The sequence below is a fragment of the Plectrocnemia conspersa genome, unplaced genomic scaffold (genome assembly GCF_051122295.1).
Source record: "Plectrocnemia conspersa isolate PC_06_02 unplaced genomic scaffold, ASM5112229v1 ptg000010l, whole genome shotgun sequence".
In the NCBI taxonomy this organism is placed as follows: Eukaryota; Metazoa; Arthropoda; class Insecta; order Trichoptera; family Polycentropodidae; genus Plectrocnemia; species Plectrocnemia conspersa.
The window spans coordinates 6058923-6081529 of record NW_028277174.1 but is presented as its reverse complement, the minus strand read 5'-3'; the positions used below and the strand labels follow the sequence as shown (position 1 = coordinate 6081529).

General features: G+C 27.8%; 1 protein-coding gene across 2 annotated transcripts in view; it reads right to left on the bottom strand.

Moving 5' to 3' along the window:
* Positions 1–18942, bottom strand: part of LOC148230484 (uncharacterized) — a 70287-nt gene extending 51345 nt beyond the window's left edge. Inside the window, exons 1-2 of one of the 2 annotated variants that reach the window (XM_088195037.1) lie at positions 18854–18942; positions 18585–18736 (exon numbers count right to left, since the gene is read on the bottom strand). The gene's annotated coding sequence lies outside the window, so the exon portion shown is untranslated. Of the gene's footprint in view, positions 1–18584; positions 18768–18853 lie in introns of those variants that run through there. The other variant, XM_088195038.1, reaches the window with a different exon arrangement.
* Between the last annotated feature and the right edge of the window lie 3665 nt (positions 18943–22607).

The window sequence follows — 22607 nt, the reverse complement described above, 5'->3', positions numbered from 1 at the left end:
TCTCAACCAAAAATAAATTATCTTTGTTTTTTAATCACACCTGATATATAGTGATGGCTTAAAGTAAAATAGATAATAACTTGTAAAAATTATTTCAATAACAACTCGTGCGGTTTTATTTTCTATGAAAACATTGCTCAAACACACTTTAAATTTCATCATAGAGAGCGGCAAGGGTTGCGTCCAGTTAGTACTTGCGCCCAATTACATTTCACCATTTTATTACATTAATTTAAAGTATTAATAATAGTATCTATACCAAAAGTAAAGGTGACAAAAAAGGCAAATAAGATTAACCATATATTGTATTCAATGGAAATTATTTAAATTAAATAAAAGTTGCTAATTTACAACTTGGAGAATTTGAAAATATGAAAAATCAGTTTTGTAGTAGCCATTCTATACGGATATATTGTGTAAGAAAACGTAAAGGAAAATTTACATTTATAAATACAATAATAAAATTAGTATATAATCTTGAACTTTTGCATGTTTAGTTTACGATTTTATCAAATCTTATTTCGACTCAATGTTATTAATCTCTTCATTATTCCAAATGCAGCATTTCTTAAATGAGTAATTGATTATAAGACGCACTCCCAAATTCAAAGACAATAAATTGGGTAAAATCCAGACGCGTACCGTGAGATACTTTCCCTTTCGCTCGCTCGCGTGTTAAGTGACGAGAATGAGTGAGAGATAAGGGCGTGCGTTACATGCGTTCCGCACGCCCTTATCTCTCACTCACTCTCGTCACTTAACATGTCAAAAAAATGCATCTTACAATTGTTGGAAAATCTATATAAGAATTTAAGAAGAAGGGAATTAAATATATTGTTTAAAAACATATATATAAATGTAGTTTATAGATATACATATTTATATATATTTATTGAAAATAAATTAAATTTTAAATATGATAAATATATTTTAAATTAAAATGTGATATTAATTAGTAAAGATGTAACAAATCAGATATTGTTTCTATATCGAAAATTGAGTAATGTTTATATTTTTGCTTCATATTCCCACATTCAATATGCAAACAAAGAGAAAATGTAGTAAGATATTAAAGCAATAGCATCGATATCATCTCAACTATTTTTCTACGCAATAATTCTAATGCCGTATTTTTAAATAAAATAAATATACAATCGATGATATTTTCTTTTATCGTTCTTCATACATTCTTTTAATTTTTCAATTCAAGCACATCATCATCACATCATACATGAATATGCATATTTTTATATTCTTATACATTTTTTATATTCACTATTAAACACAATACACGAGCCTTGTTATTAGTGTTCGGCGTGCCATTTTTATAATACAACAATCGACCCTTTTGTAGACACGTCTCGTCAACGTCGATTGATAAAAATTAGTAAGACTTTCTAGTGTCACTACGAGAATATTTGGATATAACCACATAAGACCGGACAATGCCCGAAGAGTATGGGTCAATTTACATACACACTTATTTATGGAATGTAATATTCGTCGCATGAAACGAGTGACTTCTACTAGACATGATTTGTGATAATTGATGTAATATTTTTGACACGCTGCCTGACCCTTGTAACTGTAAATTTTAAATTTAATATTTAATTTTAAAACATGCATAATATTACTAATTTTATATAGACAACCTGTTACAAATATATTTTTTTTTATATGTATAATTAAAGTCGTGCTTCTAACAGCAGACGATGATACCAACTTTCTATAATTGACTATTGTTCATAACAAAAAGACGCCTCGAGATGAACTTCACTCAAAAGCTACACATTTTTTACTCGAGTATATTTTCATGCTTTGTAATCGATATGTTAATAGGTAACGTTGTGCACGTGTGTAGCATTTTTTTAAACATTTTTTAATGCTGTTATCTTGTAAACCGTTTATACTACATACAAAAAAGAAATTTAATTTCAAACTCAATGTGCAAGGTCATATCAATGTTATATTAGAATCAATAGTTACTCAAAATAACTTTTCACACAATGCCTTATCTTATATACAATCATTAAAAATTATTTAAAATGAACCTCATTTTCCTGACGTTCTTTTATGATACATTTTTTTGAAAAAGCTGCAGTGCTCATTGCAATTATTCTACGATCTTAAATCTAGATATCTATAAATAACTTTAAATTTATTTTGCTAATCTATATTTATAATATTGATTAATTTTGTATATTATTTTATATTAAGTAATTGTTAACAGTTAATTTTAGTATAGTTTATATTTATTTATTTTTAAATGTAAAAAATACCTGTATTAAAAATACTTTTACATTTAAATATATTTTAGATTAAATTTATGTTCAATCAAAGAAAAGCATATTGTTATAAATGTATCTGATAGAACCCCAAAAAAAATATGAACGTAATTTTTAAATAAAATAACGTTTGAGAATGTTGATATGTGAATCTTTACACATTTATCGTTTTCTCTGAGAAGCATCATTATTTTGAGTTGATTTATATAACAATGATTCTATTTTAAGACATTGGAAACTCTCTTACTGTGTATGTCAATATACGTAACACAAGTAGATTTCTAATACAGTATATGTGTAATGTTTTGAACTTTACCCATTTGTGTAAATATATTTTCTGCGTAAGTTATTAAAAATGGTCATATATATATATATATTATATATATATATATATATATATATATATATATATATATATATATATATATATATATATATATATATATATATATATATATATATATATATATATATATATATATATATATATATATATATATATATATATATATATATATATATATATATATATATATATATATATATATATATATATATATATATATATATATATATATATATATATATATATATATATATATATATATATATATATATATATATACATATATATATATATATATATATATATATATATATATATATATATATATATATATATATATATATATATATATATATATGTATATGTTTTAATTTAAAATAATAAGCTAGCAAAAAATTCATAGTGATATGAAAATTTGCTTAACTATATAACTAGTAATAATTTTAAATCAAACTAAATATTTTTCATACATTTATAATAATATGTATATACATTATAACTAAGTTTAGTAAAAATAAATTTAAAGTGATAATAAATAGACATTATAAAAATGATAAATTAAACATGTCTCATATAAACTGCCTATTGTAATATATTTTCGAACCAGGATCTGTCCAAAATGCCTTAACGGTAAATCGAACTCACCCCGCGAATCGCATACATACATGCCCCACATAATCGTGTAACCCTTTATCCATAATGTATGAAGAATGTGAGTGTCACACGTCCAACGTATGCTAATGGGTCCGTTTGAATCGATCGGCGATGAAATGAAAACAAAAAAGTACAACATTTGTATGCCAATTGCGAAGTAACGGAATGCTGATATGTGTATCGATGTCAACATTTAGCTGTTATCGCCTGTGCGATATTGTCGTGCGCAAATGTGTCCCGCTGCGTGCACTAAATTATATGCACACGCACGTGGAAGTACATAAAGAGTAGCGGTACACTGACAACATAGATACGCGATTTTATTCCCGGATAATAAATTCAATGTACATATATCTTAAGGATTATATAAATATTTTAGTTTTCCAAAGTATAGATAATTAAATGAATATTTTATAAATTTTTATTTTTTTGAAATCTCGGAATTCATCGCAATTTTTGCTTAGTTGTATTCTATATTTCGGCCGTGATTTTAGGCCATGATCACGAATTATTCGCAACTGAATAGTATTCGCAAATGAAGCGAATAATTCGTGATCATGGCCGGAAAATCACGGCCGAAATATAGAATACAAGTAAGCAAAAATCGCGATGAATCCCGAGATTTCAAATATATATATATATATATATATATATATATATATATATATATATATATATATATATATATATATATATATATGGTTAATATTTCTAGGAGTCGGATTACTCCGCGTACTTTTTTGATTCCATGTGGAATCATGGTCCCTACGTTTCGGCCAGATTCGCCCGGCCATCCTCAGGGGAAAATTGAGAATATGAACATCCGGTGTGGGCAAAGCCCAGTATGTGGTTGTTCGGAGTAATCCGACTCCTAGAAATATTAACCAAATATTTCTCCGCGAAAACGCATTCAACCACAAGAAATTGAAACACTTAAAAAATATGCAATGAAAATATTTCTTGTTGAAATTTGGCAAAAAATAAATAAGCTTATTAAGTAAAAAATAATTTTACAATCTAATAGATAATGAAATTGTCTCTATTCATCAAAAAATATTAATAATAACTCATGTTATATTTACACATAAATATTGACTAAAAAAATATATACGCTTTATTTAAAACATACAACTTTGTAAAAAAAAGTCGTAAAGTAACATAACACCAGTCAGATATTAACAATACGCATTATAGTTATACCAAATCATACACAGTCCATAATGTTCGAACGATTATTGTAGTACTTTCTTTACGGGTCACTAACACCGACCTTGTAAGAAATATGTTTTTAATATCTTTTCACTGACTAGACACAATGTAAACGTGTGTTTCTCAAATCTAGATTTCACCGATAACGAAACGATATGCACGGCAAAGAGTTGTAAGTGATTCTTTAACAAAGATTTTCACATTAACTTCTCGGTTGGAAGCAAGTAATGAGCGGCATCATTTAGTTATTCTGAGAAGTCGAGTTTTAGGGCACACGTGTGAACTATTTAATCTATTAGGTGCAAATTGTCGATTTAATTTAGATACACATTTCTACCAGTCATCATGAGACTTAGTGAAATATCTGTTTAGATTGTTTCATAAAATTGAGAAGATATATATCATATATGACAGGTGGATTTGAAAGACAATGTGAATAGTATACAATAAGAGGAAAAATATAGGAAAGAAACGCTTGAAGGTCTTCGATTACAATTTCAAATTGTCGCCGCCCATAAGTACGTGAGTTACGTGTACTTAATAACCGGTTGCCGGTTCATAACTAAACCGGGGTGTAGCCACGAAATAATTCGATTGTATTGTAATGAGGAGATAATGGGGGGTGAGGTCGTACACCCACGTGCGACCTTAGAAGGACGTCTGACAAATCGTATCGAGTCGAACACCTCGTATGTTAATTTCCACAAAGACACTGCATTTTCACTCGTCCCACTCACGTAAATGTACATAATGTGTACGAGCTTTTTTATTGTTGTCATTCACGACGATTGTTAATTGTGCCCGTTGACAAATGAGCATCCGTGTGCGGGTGACATGCCGTGTTTGTCGAGGAATGTATCAAAGATGATTGAGGAAAGCTTGCGGATGTTGGCTTAAAAATTAAATCACAGTGACAACTTAGAAACATTTTCATGCAAATATATTTATAAATCTTTCCAAGTTTATTAAACAAATTTAATACTTCTCAAATGCAAATAATCAACTTTTAGTTAAAAATATATTTTTTAATTAAAAGTACCTATAAATGTAATTTAAAACATATACAAAAAACGATACTGTCCAATAAAATACAATAGGATCTATAGACATAAACGACATTGAAAATGCATAAAAAATAAACGATCATATAGACATGTAATACGTATCGTCTATTCGTTTCAAGTTCAATCGCAATTAACCCTTTTGCATGTACCGCCAGTAAATAATAACGGAAAACCAATTGGTTGGTCACGCTAAAGTTGTATCTTTAACCACGAGAGATAGATTTTGACTGTCATGCGTCGTTCTTTGCATACATCTTAATGAACCGACGAACAATCAACCTCTGGTCGTTTATTTTTTTAACTGGCACTATAAGTGAAGTTAAAATAACACCGCTCGATGATTTGTTCAACGAGAAATTTGAAGAGCAAACCTATTGTTTTTAATGACTTAATGGGTTTCACGAAGGTGAGTTATATATTCGCATTTTACGATATCGATTGCACAAAAAGTGTATTTAATTGCTCTTCGATTCTACACACAAAGAAAAGTGAGCGACTAAAACGTTTTATTGACCATATATATTATAACGCCACGCTATTTGAAAAGCCCATGGCTATAACATGCTTAAACTAACACATTTGTACAGATGAGTATCCGTTAGAATAATCTTCGTGTGCTCTTTGCTTCTCAAAGATTATATATGGTCGTTATTCAGAGATTAATAACAAGTATTCAAAATAATTTTTCTATAAAAGCCAATTATAGTTAATTTTGCTCCTTATTATTAATTATTTATGCATAGAAAAATCAATAATATCGAATATTATATGTATAGTAATTTACAGAACATATACATATATAAAAAATAGAAAGTCAAATATATAAAGATGTTTAAGATACCAATAGTTTTATTTGAAGAGTGTTAGTTATTTAAAAATAATCTTACTACACCAACATTATTTTATACAGTTTAAGTTAGAAATAATAATTTCATTTTTTTATTTATTTATTTATTTATTTATTTATTAAAATTATAACCATCGTGACCTGACAGGCAAACCCAATGCGTCACGATAGTCAAAAGTACTAATACATCATAATACATACAAATATAAACAAGACAAAACAACAGACACAAATCACCTCAACAGGTGTGCATTGTCCCATACGAACTGAACCAAAACTCCATATGTGCAAGAGAAAATGTCAATATTACTATGGACAGAATTGAGCTGATAAATAGCCTTGGCCAGAGAAGAGTTGGCTAGTGCTCCAGTTCTAGACTTAACAGGCAAGAATAGTGGACGCGATCGAGAACTATAACCACCTTCAGGAGCCCACATTTGAAGCTGCTCGAGCACTGAAGGATTGTCTACGATGCCCTTGAGCAATTTCCAGAAGTGTTTAATTACATAAACACTTCTGCGAGTCGACAAATAAACGTATCCCAGGGCTCCCAAAATAAAAGCACTGGGAAACAAGAACGGATAATACCCGTATTCCTTCAAGTATAAATATCGAAGAAATTTACGTTGTACTTTTTCCAGCTTCAATTCATTACATTGATTCATTACGCCTGGGATCCAAATGATGGAGCTAGTTTCTAGTATGCTGCGGACTAGAGTATCATAAAGAGTGCGCAATACTAAAGTATTCCTGAAGTAACGCGCATTTCTCAAGATAAAACCGAGCATTTTTAAGGATTTGCTATGAGTCTCTGCAATGTGCTGGCTAAATTTCCAACGTTCTTCGAAAGTCACTCCTAAATCCTTAGTTGAAGAAAACCTTTCCAGAAAATATCCGCCTAGATGGTATGAATATTTTGCCGGCGTTAATGACCTTGAAAATGAAATTGTGTGACATTTCTTTACACTGAAAGGCAATTGGTTATAGCAAGCCCATTTCCATATAGAGTTGAGATCCTCCTGTAGGTCGAGGGAATCAGAAATCGAATGCATTTTCTTGTAAATTTTCAAGTCATCTGCATATAATAAAAAATCTGAATGCTCTATTGCTGTTTCTATGTCATTAATGAACAATAAAAACAACAATGGACCCAAATTGGATCCTTGAGGTACTCCAGTAGGGGTCTTATATCGTTCTGAAAAGGAGTTATTATACTTGACGAATTGATATCTATTGGTCAAGTAATTTGAGAATAGATTTATGAGATCTTCAGAAAACCCGAAATTAGATAACTTTTTTAGAAGTAAAGCATGGTTAACTTTATCAAATGCTTTTTCAAAATCTGTGTATACGACGTCCACTTGTACACCAGAGTCCAATGATTTTGAAACATAGTTAGACAAAACCATTTGATTAGTGACAGTGGATCGAGATTTATGGAAACCATGTTGTTGGTCGAGAAGCATACACCTGCAATGATTAAAAATGTATTTATGCAAAACAATTTCAAATAATTTTGCAGGTGATGAGATCAAAGCTATTGGCCTGTAATTGTTAATCTGAGATTTGGGACCCTTTTTATGAATCGGAGTGACTTTTGAACATTTCCACAATTCAGGAAATTATGTTATAAAAACAATCACTTAACCATTACGGTAAGTAACTACATATGTCAGTTAACAGAATTACTCAAATTTAATAAGGATAAATTAAAAAAAAATATTTATCATAATCTTAAAACAATGATAATGTTTTATTTCACATGAGTTTCAACTAAAGTTTTTATTATCTAAAACTGGGCAATTAGTATGTCTTGCTATAGGGCATAAAGAATTTTATTTAACAAACTTGTTTTAATAGGAGAAATGGTACAAAATTTACGATTCACACGTGTGTGTTTGTTGTCTTCAATAAAACATCTACAACATAGGAATGTTAAAAAAATGGGTTAAATAATAACTAGTTAGTTAATCAATGATTTTTTTATACGAGAAGACGATCATGAATCATGAAATGATTTAACATCTATCAATCGTTAATTTAAAAATAAAGTTGAACTAAATACATAAAATTTGCATAAATATATTATAGTATAAAATGTTTTCTACCCACATATTCATATTAAACCCCTTAGGCTATATATTGTATATATATATTATTACTATATTTTTTTCTTCAGTTTTATGCTTTATTTTATTTATTATAGTATACGTGTAATATAAAATTGCATTAAAACATATATATTATACATTGTATAATAAAAGATCTAATTCAAAGATTATCATATTTTAATTCGAGTTAAGTTAAATGATCAATTATCGACACGAAATTGCACGATTTGCATAGTGATTCGAATAAATTATGTGATATACAACCAATTTGCATAACTAAGCAGATTATAATACAACACTTACTATTAATTTATAATATCTTACTTATAAATAGAGATGATATTTTTACAATTTAATTAGCGGTTGAATCCGCAATATTCTAATTAATTGGATTGCATAATGTGGTGTATATTGTTATTGAGTAATGCATAGAGATGATTCAATGAATTTATTACTGAAAGCAAAACTTTATCTATCAAAAGTGATTCTAATTATCAAAGATGTAGTAATAACTATTATAATATATAGTCGTGATTCAATATATTTCAGAGCTATTGATAAATTCAATATATTTATATTGAAAAAATAAAGTAAACACTCAGCAATAAAAAACTGCACTGTAAACCAAAATGTACGAGTCATTTATGTACCGGTATAATTCGAAATGCTGGAGATACAAATATGATAAGTAGCCATTTCTTACGATGCACGATTACACTCGATGTATTTTATTAAAGATGTACGGTAGCAAAACTTGCTCATAAAATTATTTATTAAACGATACAAAAAGTATGTTCATGAAATTGCATCAAGTCAAGCTTTTGATTGGCGTTTTATTATTGCAAAAGTTATTAAAGTTCTTAGTGTCTAGACATACATAAACTGAAACTGTTAATAAAATCTTATGCATATATTATATACTGTCTATATAATAAAATATTATTTAATATAGTTGATAAATTACAACAATAAATTAACAGGTTTTAGAAATACGTAATTTATTTTGTGAATAATTTAAATGAGCAATATATAAAATATTTGTTCCATAAAACGAATTGTTTGTGCATTACTTTTGGACAGATTAGTTGCGAGCCAGTATTGGTTATTATACTATTTATAAATAACTTTTTCGAATAAATGTTCAAACAGTATTTATTTAAATGCACATAACTCTTAAATTAATTCTCTGTTAAATCGCACCCATTTAATTTATGCGTTTTTTAGATTTCTTAACCAAGAAAGTTATACAGTATTAATTGAAATTTAATATTCGTAAATATTAAATTTATATTTAAATACAAGTAATAGTAACAAATTTAATGTAAGCTAATAGTGTTATTATGAATGTTCTCACATCATAGAAAAGCTAAATAATATAAAATCTCCATCATCTTATATAAAAATCAAAGAACATAGACTTACAATTTTCAAAACTCATGGTTATTTTTATTTTAGTATTAATACAGATATTTTTTCTAGACACTTCAAAAAAGTATGGAGCGAATAACTGATGCTAGGAGTTCTCATCTAATAAAAAAAATATTCAGACAGTGATCCATCAAATATTACTTATTAAAATCTTAGTAAGTAACATAATAGAATTCTGAGACTAATGCTGCGCTGAAAAAGAAGAATCATTTTGGGTTAAAGTAAGAAAGTTTGACAGCGGCAGAATGCCAGTGGAAAGTGAAAATTTTCTACGGCAAAAATATTTATAAATAAAATTAGATTTCAGATTCGTAAAAAAGTGTACTATAAATACATAATAGTAGTATAATAGTAGAAATATATGCTACTAGAAAAACTGTCTAGTAAACAATATATTTGTAAGAATGAATCTCACAGAGCTAAAATAAGAAAAATAAATCTACAGATGATTAAATTTTGTGTAAAAAATTGTAGTACTATATATTTTTTTGCGTAGGAGTAAACCTTTTATATATAACATGTAATCAGTTTTAACCTGTCATGATCACAATTAACTCGGTAACGAGACGTTGTTAATTATCGAACGTGACTGTCATTCAGTGAAAAAAACTTTTCACTCATAATAAGCACATCGCCATAATGACATTATTAAAAATCGATTGAGACACAACTTCGAACACTTGTTTTGCATTTATTTGACTCAATGAACGCATCGCAAAAAACGATAATATACTTTTATCAAGCAAGTGTTGAAAGCATATTGAACATTAAAAAATGTTTGTACCTGTTACACACCGGTAGTCGGCGTCTGAAAAAAAAAACATCTAATACACAATGCGATCAGTCAGCATTTCATTCCGTGATATTTTTTTTATATTCCTATCCATTAAAACCCAGCAGGCATTCTTTGGCCATTTCGATTGGCCATGGTGTAAAGATGGCACACTTTCTTATTCTGGAAACAGTTTCGCGAGAGACAAAAAGTGCGATAAACATTAGGCAAAGCGTACTTAATCTGCGAAACATGGTATAAAATTAGGCAATCACGCACAATCTTTCCTTTTGTCTATTTTTATTGCCGGATTACCGTTAAAACGTCGCTTGGCAAAATGACGAAGTTCACACTTTGAACGTGAACGGTTTTCTACCGATCGTGACCCGATGTATGTTTTTTTTTTAATCTGAGAACTGTGAAAAAATCTCTAAAACCATGTGCAGCATGTCACGACAAATTATTATTTCAACATACATAAAGTTTTTTTTTAAATATAATTATACCAATCATTGTTTTCTAATTTAAAATAATAATAATAATAATAACCCTTATATATATATATTAAAATAATAGAAAGATCAAACATATTTTACCAAGATTTTTTAAATATGATATTTGTATCAGAAATAAACAAGTAACATTTTGAATATCAAAAATAGTTACCGTAGAAATTTAATAAATACTTTAATATTTCTAGTTATTGAGTTCCACTTTTTTGCCTCAGAACAAGCTTTTGCACTTTTTGAGACACAAACAATCTCAAGTCATACCCATTTTTAAAATATTCACCGCCCCGGACAAAAAAGGTCACCCTGAAAATTTTCGTTTGTTTAGGGATACTGATGGGGGCTAAAAAAAGATCACACCTCAGACATTTTACTAATAAAAATTCTTGGTGTGACTTTTTTTGCGGTTTACATAAAATTAAATCTTATATTTTTGCCCCACACCAGTAATCGAGTTTGAGAGGCTTTTATATGTAATATATATTGTGCAAGAGAACTTAAAATAAATACTATTACAAATATATACTTAATATAATATTAAAATTGCTAATAACTGTATGAATACATATAATATGTAATTCTAAAATCCTTATTTTTTAACATTTTATATAGTAAAAATATATTATTACGAATTAATGAAAAAACACATAGTCAACTTTAACAAAATTATTCGTTCATGAGTAAACAGTAATAAGGAATTAAAATTATTTTTGATGTACTGAAGCTGTTCATATTTTAAGATGTAATAATAATAATAAATTTATTTAATAAAAAGTAGATAACTAGTCAGAAGAAGTAAATAGCAAAATTTGTTTTTAAATTAAAACAGCAGTATTTTCCATGTACTTGAAGATATAAAAAAATTAGTATTTAATACATCCTTAACGTAAAAAAAATAATTTAAAAACTAGTTGTATTTTTTATAAATTCCAAAATTAAAATAGCAATTGAAAATGAAAGCAGCAAAATAAGAATTAGAAATCTAATATTATTCGCAATATATTTATAACACTTTTCTCGCCATTTTAAACAATTACCGTTATTAGAAATCAGTTTATTATTATGTTAAAAAATCAATAAAAATAATATTGAGTCACAAAATTTCACCTTAATCTATCCATTAGCACGTATTTGATAAAATGTTATTTTCACATATTTAAACCAACGTGCTAAAAGTTAGTTAATCCGTGGGGGTTAGAACAATGACTCCGTAACCGGGACAAGCTCGCCTTGGCAGTTATTTCGCAGGGCAATCGAGAAAATATTAAAAATTACAATTAACATAGAATAGAGCGGTTAGATTGGTATATTCTTTTTTCTATACGAACCTTGAAAACGCGATAGTTGTTAAAGTGTTATTCGTGCCCATCCTACAAATTATTCAAATCGTATCACAACAGACGTTAATTAAGCCCACAATCGATTTGAGCGAATTTAATTGAGTAATTTACACCTGTACAAGTAATACTGTTGTATTTAACAACAGTTTCGAAATTAACACGTGTAGTTTCGTCTTCGATTTGAAGACAGTGGGATGTTAGTAATCATATTACTCATTATCTCAGTTTAATTTAAATGAGTCCATATAAAAATTGCGTGAAGTACTTGATAAATTATCACAAAAAGACCATTACAAACTCCCAACGACGTTTTAATAATGTCTCGGTTTATTTATAAGCGTACACATTATCTTGCTCACAATCGATTGATTTATTCAATTACAATATCTAGATAGACTGGTTACTTTTAATTATGATGTCGTTGCACAACAATGGGCTCATCTGGTAATGAGCTGCATCTGTAACGAGGATGGCGACTTTAATTGATCACACCATTATATTTATACAATTTATATGCTTATAAAATAGGCGGAAAAAGTGCTATTGTTTGAGAAGTGTTTAACACGCGTTTTTATCGTACAACGTGTGAGGATTCAATTAGTGCAACAATGTATATGTTTTATAAAAATAAATTAAGCATTATAAAATATGTACGACTTCATTCGAGTATTCTGAACGTGCCATACATCTGACAAAATATTTGCTGCCATTGCGAACCAAAAACCAATATTTAACCAAAATATTATTTTACTATTTTCAGCAAATTAGACCGATTATAACATACGCTTTCTCGGTTTGGAGTAACATAAATAGGTATTAATTTATTTCTAAGTTCATTTAAAATAAAGCGTTATATGGAAAACGTTTGTATACTAACTCTAAAAAACTTCATGGTAGATTTTCAATACCATGAATTAAATATTAATACTGAAAAATACTACTGCTTTTCGGCGATAGCTATGAAGAGCTGGAAATAAATATGTGGTATGATGCCCAGCACTTTTTGGTATGAACCATATTTTTTTAATGTTTAATTGTATAATGGCCATCATGACGCATTGGGAAAACCTGTCAAGTCATAATGATCAGATTTGTAATAAAATAAAATATAGCTTGATTTTACTATTTTGATTTATTAAATCGTACATGATTTTTGCCACAAATATTTATATACAAAATTACACACTGACTAAATTTATGTTGTGTAAAACACTATATTATGTATTATATTTTTAATATAATTAAATTATATTTGATTTAATTACAGATTATTAATTTTTTTCTGATTAATAATATTAAATTATATAGTGCTTTCAAATCTATATGTAGTATAGTTTGTTTTACTATTTTTATTTCTAGTTTGAAGTATTATCTTTAATAGTGAATATTAAACTATTTTATATTAATTCTTATTAAGATTTAAAAAATAGATAAATATATATATTTATTTATTTTATATCTAACCCTCTGAGCCCTAATCTGTCATATATAAAGTATTATAAATTAAATTAAAACTGTCAAATCTGTATCCTATATACTTATTACGAAGTATTTTTTAATGAAAACAACTGCTAGATTATTGGCATATACCGCTAAAAATTATTGAGGATAAAAGAGTTAATATTCTCAACTTTGCCCTCATCATTCTGATACACACATCATTAAAATAGCAATATAGGTTAAATAACGTATCTAAAAACTTTAACAGCTTTATTATAACCCAAAGAAACACAGTAAAATTTCTTAATATAAGTTCAAAGTGTACTTAATAAATTTAACACATGATTTATATGAAGTTATATAAAAAACTCGATAGACCTTTATAAGTACGACTTCGATATATTATAACAAAGAACAAGCAGCGTGCAATCAATGAACCTAATTATTTTAATGAAAACAATATTAGTTTTTTTTTCTAAAACTAATAGCTGTGAAAATAATAACCTTCTCCAAAAATAATAACAAATAATCTATTTAGAAATGCTATCATTTTTTTTCATCCATCTATAGCACTCATTTACATCTGATACAATTTTATAATTTGTCACAATGACCAGGTACTTTTTATACACAAAGGCCACTTAATTATCTTTTCGAACATGTTCCATTTGATAGAATTTATCATATCATAAATGAAACATTTAAATGATCCTAACAACACTGAAAATTACATGCTCATCAATATTGGATATATATCGAGGAGATCGAATCACAAATTAAGTTTCCATTCAAGTTATTAATTGAATTGTTCTCGCAAGTAGATATTTTTTTCTCTTTTCCCATATACTTCTTTCTCTCGGTGTCATCAATTAATGTCATTCATGACTATACGTTTGCGAACGCGTATGTATTGTTTCTTTTGACAATTTGTTAACATTAACACACTAGATTTGAATAATGGTTTTGCCGCACTAAAAAAACATAATGAAGTTAGAAAAAAGTATACGTATACAAAAAAGGTATGCAAATAATATAAATTCAACAACAGAATTAGTACAAGCCTTTTAAGAAAAATCCGAGGGATAATTCACTATATTTAAGAGTTCATTGTGAACATACAATAATTTGCATTTTTGGATTAGTATGAGTTGAAAAAATGCTTAGAATATCTAAAATATTTTAATGCTACTGTCGCTTTTTATAGATGATAGGTAACAGTAATATAACAATGAACATGTTACATTATAGATCAGCAAAAAAAATCTAATACGTAATCATAGTTCATTTAGAATGTACGTCTATAAATCTTTTTTATGTTATTGTATAATTAACGTCAGCTAATGCTAACTCATTAAATTATTTTGTGAAAATGAATTTAGCTGATACACGCGGTAAATATTCACCATAGAATTAAGTATTTTTTTAACATTTTATACAAATGTGAATAGTGTAAATTTGACTGTATTTGATAGATGTTGCGATAGTGATACAATAGCAAAATACTCATTTGTTATGTTATGAATAGTGATATAATACAATACTCTGATATCTATGTCATATTACCGCCGTAGAGCTTCTGGAGTGATAAAAAGCTTTTATGTTATATTTTTTTATATAATGAGAATAGTTAACTACAACTAGATAAATTAAATTCTTAATATATTAAACTGCAAATTATTTAATTTTACGGTAAATAACATAGCCTTTCCATAGCTAATTATTGAAAAATGTGTTTTTGCGTTGACATATGACCAAATCCAATCATATACGCATGACCATGACCAAGTCAAGTAAAATGACCACTGGCTATAATTGTTAGCATTTTTTAGCAAAACGCTTGCGTGTTACATAAAATGTAAAAATCAAGATCCATATTTTTTTTATAAAGTGTGATTACGCCTCATGTGTAAAACAAGTTCTCCTCTTTGTTTTTTTTTTCATGCGTAAAAATAAACCACAATTGAATTTAATGAAGCATTTAATACTTTAATATTGGTAATCATGTACCATTATGAATATATGGCAGATATGTATTTCAACCGCAGCACGATCGTAAATGTAAAACGTAATTTCCAATAAAAATTTACGATATAACAAAGCCATTTTGTGTCATATATCGAATTACTACAAGGTTTATTTTAACTGTAAAATAATTTAATCTAGAGCTGTGCAAAGAAATCTCATTTTAATAATAAAATTAATCAAATATAAAAATAAAACCGGTTACCACAAAAATGAATCAATATCTTGTGTTTTATTCCACAAATATTTTTTATGAATTAGATTAATATGTATAAATATATTTATGAGTCATAATAATTGCGTTTCGCTTCTGACAGAGCGATACATAGATTTCAAAACATGATAAGCCATGTGAGTGTCAAATTAGAGAAACCCAAATTTTAGAGAGTAAAAAATGAAGATTACTATTAGTCGATATTTTTTTATTGAACATCAATTAGATTAAAAAGTTTAAATTACACTCAAAGATTAATTTATTAGTTGCTAATAATATATTACATACTATAGCGACATATGAGTGGGGCATAAATTTGTAAATAAAATCTACAATAGATTATTTAATCTTGACGCTTCTTAATTGCAAACCAGATTTTTTAAATGCTAATATAATCGCAGTGACATATGATCACATATACAATAAAAAATAATTGATCTACATACACGTCCGATGATCTTAAGAGCTTCGTGTTCCATGTGGAAAAAAATTGGCGAGTGACATTTCAAATGTCTCCATGGCCAGCAAGTGATCTTAAAGGCAACATCATTTTATTTATTTTTTACTCACTCCATTGTCTGCTTCTGTTCTCCTTTTTCAATCAGTGCGTTTTAAGTGTAAGGCCACAACAATGTACGATAATCGATTTGCTCGTTTAATCAAGTAATCTATGATCGAAGTGATTTCACATTTTCATCCATAACCTTTCATAGAGTTAATTGCAACCATCCATTTTGTATTGAAGCTGGATGGTAAGTGGCAAAAAGTCGCTTCAATAACATTTAATATGGACAAATTGATTAATTTATGGAGTTATTTGACTTTTATAAAGAAATGTGATAATGATTCATTTGAGTGCTTAAAAGTGAGTCAGTATTAATTAAAATAAATTCATTATATAATATACATATATAAAGGTTATATTAATATATATAATTATAAAAATCATTAAGTTTAGATCTAATTGAACAGTCAGAGAGTTTAGCAAACGAAAAATTGATAAAGATATATATTATGTATATATAATAATACTACGATTAGGCATTTTCACTTCTAGATTTTCTCAAGAAATTTTGATAAATAAAAAAATATATGTAAATTATAGTATGTGATAATGTGAAAAAATTTCAATAAGACGATGATTTGTTATAATGGACGCGAATAATCAAAGAACTACTTCGACTGATTACAGGGCGTCGAGTTACTGAGAAATTTCGAACTCCCGTATTTATACTCGAATCGTAGAAAAAACTGTCAATAACAGTTGTTCCGACTTTAAATTTATCATATTTTAAACAAGATAAAGGTAAAAAACATCTTTGGATTTAAGTTCGCCGACAGGTAATTTTAAGGCGTAACTTTGCGGAAGGCCCTCATAATTTTTTGCATTCTGCCGATTTTTACGCGGAGCGGTTTTATCTTATCTGATTATTAATGCAGTTTTTATAATACCAAAGCAAAGATAAAGCCGATTAGAATAGTTGAGAAAGATCGTGAACAATTTTTGTGTCAATTAAATACTTCCCACTTTTATGAAAGCTTCTAAGAATAAAGCATATTTTCAAACATCTGGCATGGACCCACTTTAATTAGACTGCATGCAATACGACGAATAATACTGAAAATTAATCGTCTATAAAATCATAAATAGATGGATTGAATTGTACATTATTTTTATATCGTACATAATAACTGATTTTTTCCTTCATTTAATTTCTGTTACTTAAACTTTTGAATCATAATCTAAAATGCGTATTTTGTACTGTCTTTTGATTTTAACGAACATATGTAATAGTAGATGTAACATACATCATTAAAATCAAAATACAGTTAATGTTAATATTTTAGTTTTAATTAAAAAGTTAAAGAGAAAATAATTGAATGGAGTTAAATTTTATATTATCCTTACTTAAAATATGTATCAATGGATTATAATACACTTTATTAGTGTCATGAACTTAAAACGCTTATGTCTCTCGTCTGAGCTCTAAATATAAATCAGAAATAATAGACATGTTCAATTAATAACTACCAAATTGTAATGAAGAAAATATTATATAATAATAAATTTGTTTAGAGGCTTAATTATTAAGCTTAATTTATAAACAAATATAATTAGCTTATAGTAAGCATATATATATACAAAAAATGATGATTAAGGTTTGCAGCTTAACCGTTCGTTTATCGCTATTTATGTAACATATTGATTAATATAAATTGTCTTACTCCACTTTTTGTAAAGTTTAAAATTATGGAGTAAACCAGTTTAAACTTTAAGCTATCTTTTACAAGTGTGAACTAATTATTAGTAAAATTAAATATATAAATACTATTTTAACTCACCAATTGTTACAGTCCAACGCCTTTGCTTCAAACATTTACTGTCACTCTCATGCCGACGGAGTTTTTCTTGTAAGTTTTTAGCACAGCACACACAATATAATACAATATCAACAACAATCTCCAAATTCAGCAATAAAAATGTTATTTACATGCTTAAAAAAATATATTAAGTTATAAAATAATATATATATATATATATTTTTAATTTTATATGGCAGTATATATTTTTTAAATGTTTATATAAGTGTTTTCAAAGTTATTAAGTTCACTTTTTCATAGTAAGAATGATGTTTTTTTTGTAAAAACTAAGCATGCGTGCTACGACGCAACCTCGACGGACGGACGCTCTTGACAATCTGAGGCTCAATGGCTTTCGAATTAACCCGCGCTCCGAATGTGCGTCTCTTGACGTCATCGAGTGTTTACGTGATAAGGCAAGCTTAAGTTTTTTTTACATTAAGAGCTTTATAGAATCTATTTTTTTTTGCATAATTTAAGCTTTATGCGATCTTAACACGTTTGACGATCTTAACACGTAAAAGGAGGTGTAAATCAGTTCAAATGATGGATGGAACTGGTAGGTAGCACACGATTTTTGTTTCAAATAATTATTATTTGAAAAAAACAATAAAAAAAATATTTTTAAATATCTGTACAAATACTTTCTTAATTGCAATGGAGAATGAGTCAAGTATTATTTTATTTGTAGCATCAGTGGTTTTATTTATTAATAAATAATTTAATTATACATGTGTATGTGTATAAATATTTCTAGTTTTTGTTTATTGTTTTTATATTATTTTGTGTGTATTGTAATAATATAATGTATTGTTTATTTTTGACCATCGTGACGAATTGGGTTATGTCACGATGGTCTTAATAAAATCTAAATAAATAAACATTACTAAACAGCAAACTATATTTTTTCAATACTAATTCATAATTGTATATTAAAATCAATGCATATAAATAAAGAATAGATCTAGCAGTAATATATTTTATAAATATATAATAAAGATATTTTTTCAATATATAAAATATATAGCGTGAGAGTACTTAAAATAAAAAAAAAATTAAAATTCTATACATTCTATAAAAATTGCAAATTATCTATAAATTATACATAAATTAAAAATTAAGTTTACGTAAAGAGCATAAAATCAGAGAATAAACAAATTGAGAGCAATCGATCGAACGTCTTCACCAGGGACATCATTTGAGAAGGGGACAGATGGGGGCATTTTCCTCCCCTTGAATTAAGGCAAAAAAATGCATGTCATTTACTATGAATCTTATTAAAATAAAAATATTTAAAAAAAATTGAAATAACTGTCATGTGGTTATTCATAAAAAAAATCTAGAAAAATCAGTCTCGAATCTATTGCAAAAATATTTGCATTGAATGTGAATTTTCATAGTTTGTTTGGATATGACAATTTCGAAACGTCCATTTGCTATTCAAAGCCAAGCGTAGCCTAATGAAAGTTCTAAAAGTAATTATAGTTTTAGAACTTTTATTAGGTCAACTCCAAAATACAAACTAAGCCAACTCATCTTACAGGAAAAAATAAGCGGAAAATAAGTACAGAGAAACATCGCATCTCGCATATTGCTCCATAGCATGACTGCACTTCGATGTTACACTATGTTTTAAAAATATAATAGCGTTCCTTACCGATATTACTACGGACTTCTGATGATAGTATTGCTCAAAGTGTATTCAAACCGAATTTTGGTCAATAAGAGGGCGCAAAAACAATTATCACTTCTCAGAAGTCAAAAATTCACGTCAAAAGCAATAAAATCGTGTCGGCGTCGTCGCAGTGGGAACACTCGGTAACGAGCGTTCCCACTACGACGGCGACGGCACGATTTTATTGCTTTTGACGTGGATTTTTGACTTCTGAGAAGGGATAATTGTTTTTTGCGCTCTTCTATTGGTCAAAATTTGGTTCAGATATGCGACTCTCACTTATTGTATGACCTAATATTATTATAAAAAGTCTTAATATGAACGCTTAAATTTGACTAGAAAAATACATGTCATTTAATGAAATACTATGAATCTTAATGAAATTGAAATATTAAAAAAAATGACTTTTGCCCCTCTCTGGAAAAAAATATATGACGCACCACTTCGCGTTTCAAAACAAAATTAATACAAACTTATCGTAAACTTTACAAAATAATAACACACACAGATACAAATTAATGCAATCGTTCAATTTTTATGATTCCAGCGAAAGCTCCATTACATACTTTAAAGTTGTAAAATTCAGGCAGAAATAATCCGCTCCATTCTCAGCGTTTGCAGCATTTTATGAAAACAAAATTGTTCAATATCATATGTAAATACCGTTAACTGAATTATAAAATACAATAATTTTAAAGTAGTTCCAAATATTTTACTAGTCAGCAAATGTCAAATAAAATGGCGATTTATGTTATTTTCCAATTGTGTTCAAACAATTTAAAATTATATGTATATAAAACCAATAAACAGCATTTTTTTAATTTATTTAACAGTAATAAAATGAATTTATGTATTAATATGCAATTACTGCTTAGATATATAAATAGTATGCTTTAAATGTTTATAGAGTCAAAACAAAAAATATTGCTTTAACACAGGTATGTCATAATTACTGTATTCAATACTCCCTTATTATTAGTATAAATGTTCATAAATTTAATAAACCATTATCTTGAACTTTTCGCTTTTTTATTTAATAGTTCATAGAAAGCCTTTCATATATGATGGAAAATTCGGAAAGTAGAAATAAAATGCTGAAAATTAATACAATATTTTACTCGATTGATAACACTGCCGATTTTAGCACGCTTTATTCGTAACAACATTATGTTTTAAATGGCCGTGTCATGGTGCGAAAAGATACACAGCTGCTGAAAATCATGAATGGACAAAATGTTGTTTTAAATTCTAAGATGTGGTTATACATTGTCACTGATAAATACATTAAACAAAATAAAGAAATTCACGTTTTGGTGGATATTTAAGAATAGATAAACTTATTTACAATATCAAGAGACACTCGATGCGCGGAAAAAAGATTAAAAGAAGCGAGAAGTCTTTGACGTTGTAATCAATAAAAATGCATTAAGGTCCATGGTTATGGCAAAAAATAAACATAATATTATAAGTAAATACCATTTTTCCTGTTTTTTATACCTTATTGCTCTGAATATCCTTAATAAATACTTCCTTGCTGTGTTTATAAATTAAGAAGCGATGTAACATATTGTATCAAAAAACATACGTAACCATTGTTATTCTAATCATTTGTGTGAAGCAGTGGCGTAGCTAGGGTATGTGCCGCCCGGGGCAATTCTTAAAATTGCCGCCCCCCCCCATACATTTTTTTGCAGGGTCATAAAATCAGCATTTCTTAAAATAATAAATTGAATATTTTTAAGCTCTTGGTATTCGTAGACTTACATAAATTTTGGTTTATTCAGGGTTAAGAACCACACTAGACGATTCCATCGCGAATATGCCGCCCCCAAGCAAGTGCCGCCCGGGGCGGCCCGCCCCCTCCGCCCCCCCATAGCTACGCCACTGGTGTGAAGCTTTTACATAAATTATCAGAACTCACTAGAATAAATAATGATACAGTACCATCTGTTGAATTACTGATATATGAATATATTTTTTTCTTTTTATCCTAATAGATGTCTCTGTATAATAAATAATTCTAACAAGATTTATTGTATATTAAATATTGTCAAATTATACTCTATTTAGAGTAAAGAAAAAATTATAGACAAATGAATCGATACGAACAGCTCCAAATATATCTCACCTTTAACATGGTAGATAAAACTGATAATTTCTCAACCGCTATATTAGTAGTCCAGCTTTTGAAAACACTCTCACAATGTAAACAAATAGCCTAACTAATGTGAAATCCTTTAAGTTCTTAAGAATATCGCCACACTTACCGTTTCAAAACTAAATTCAACTAGGCAAAAAATTATCTAATAAATATACACAAAAAAGTAGAG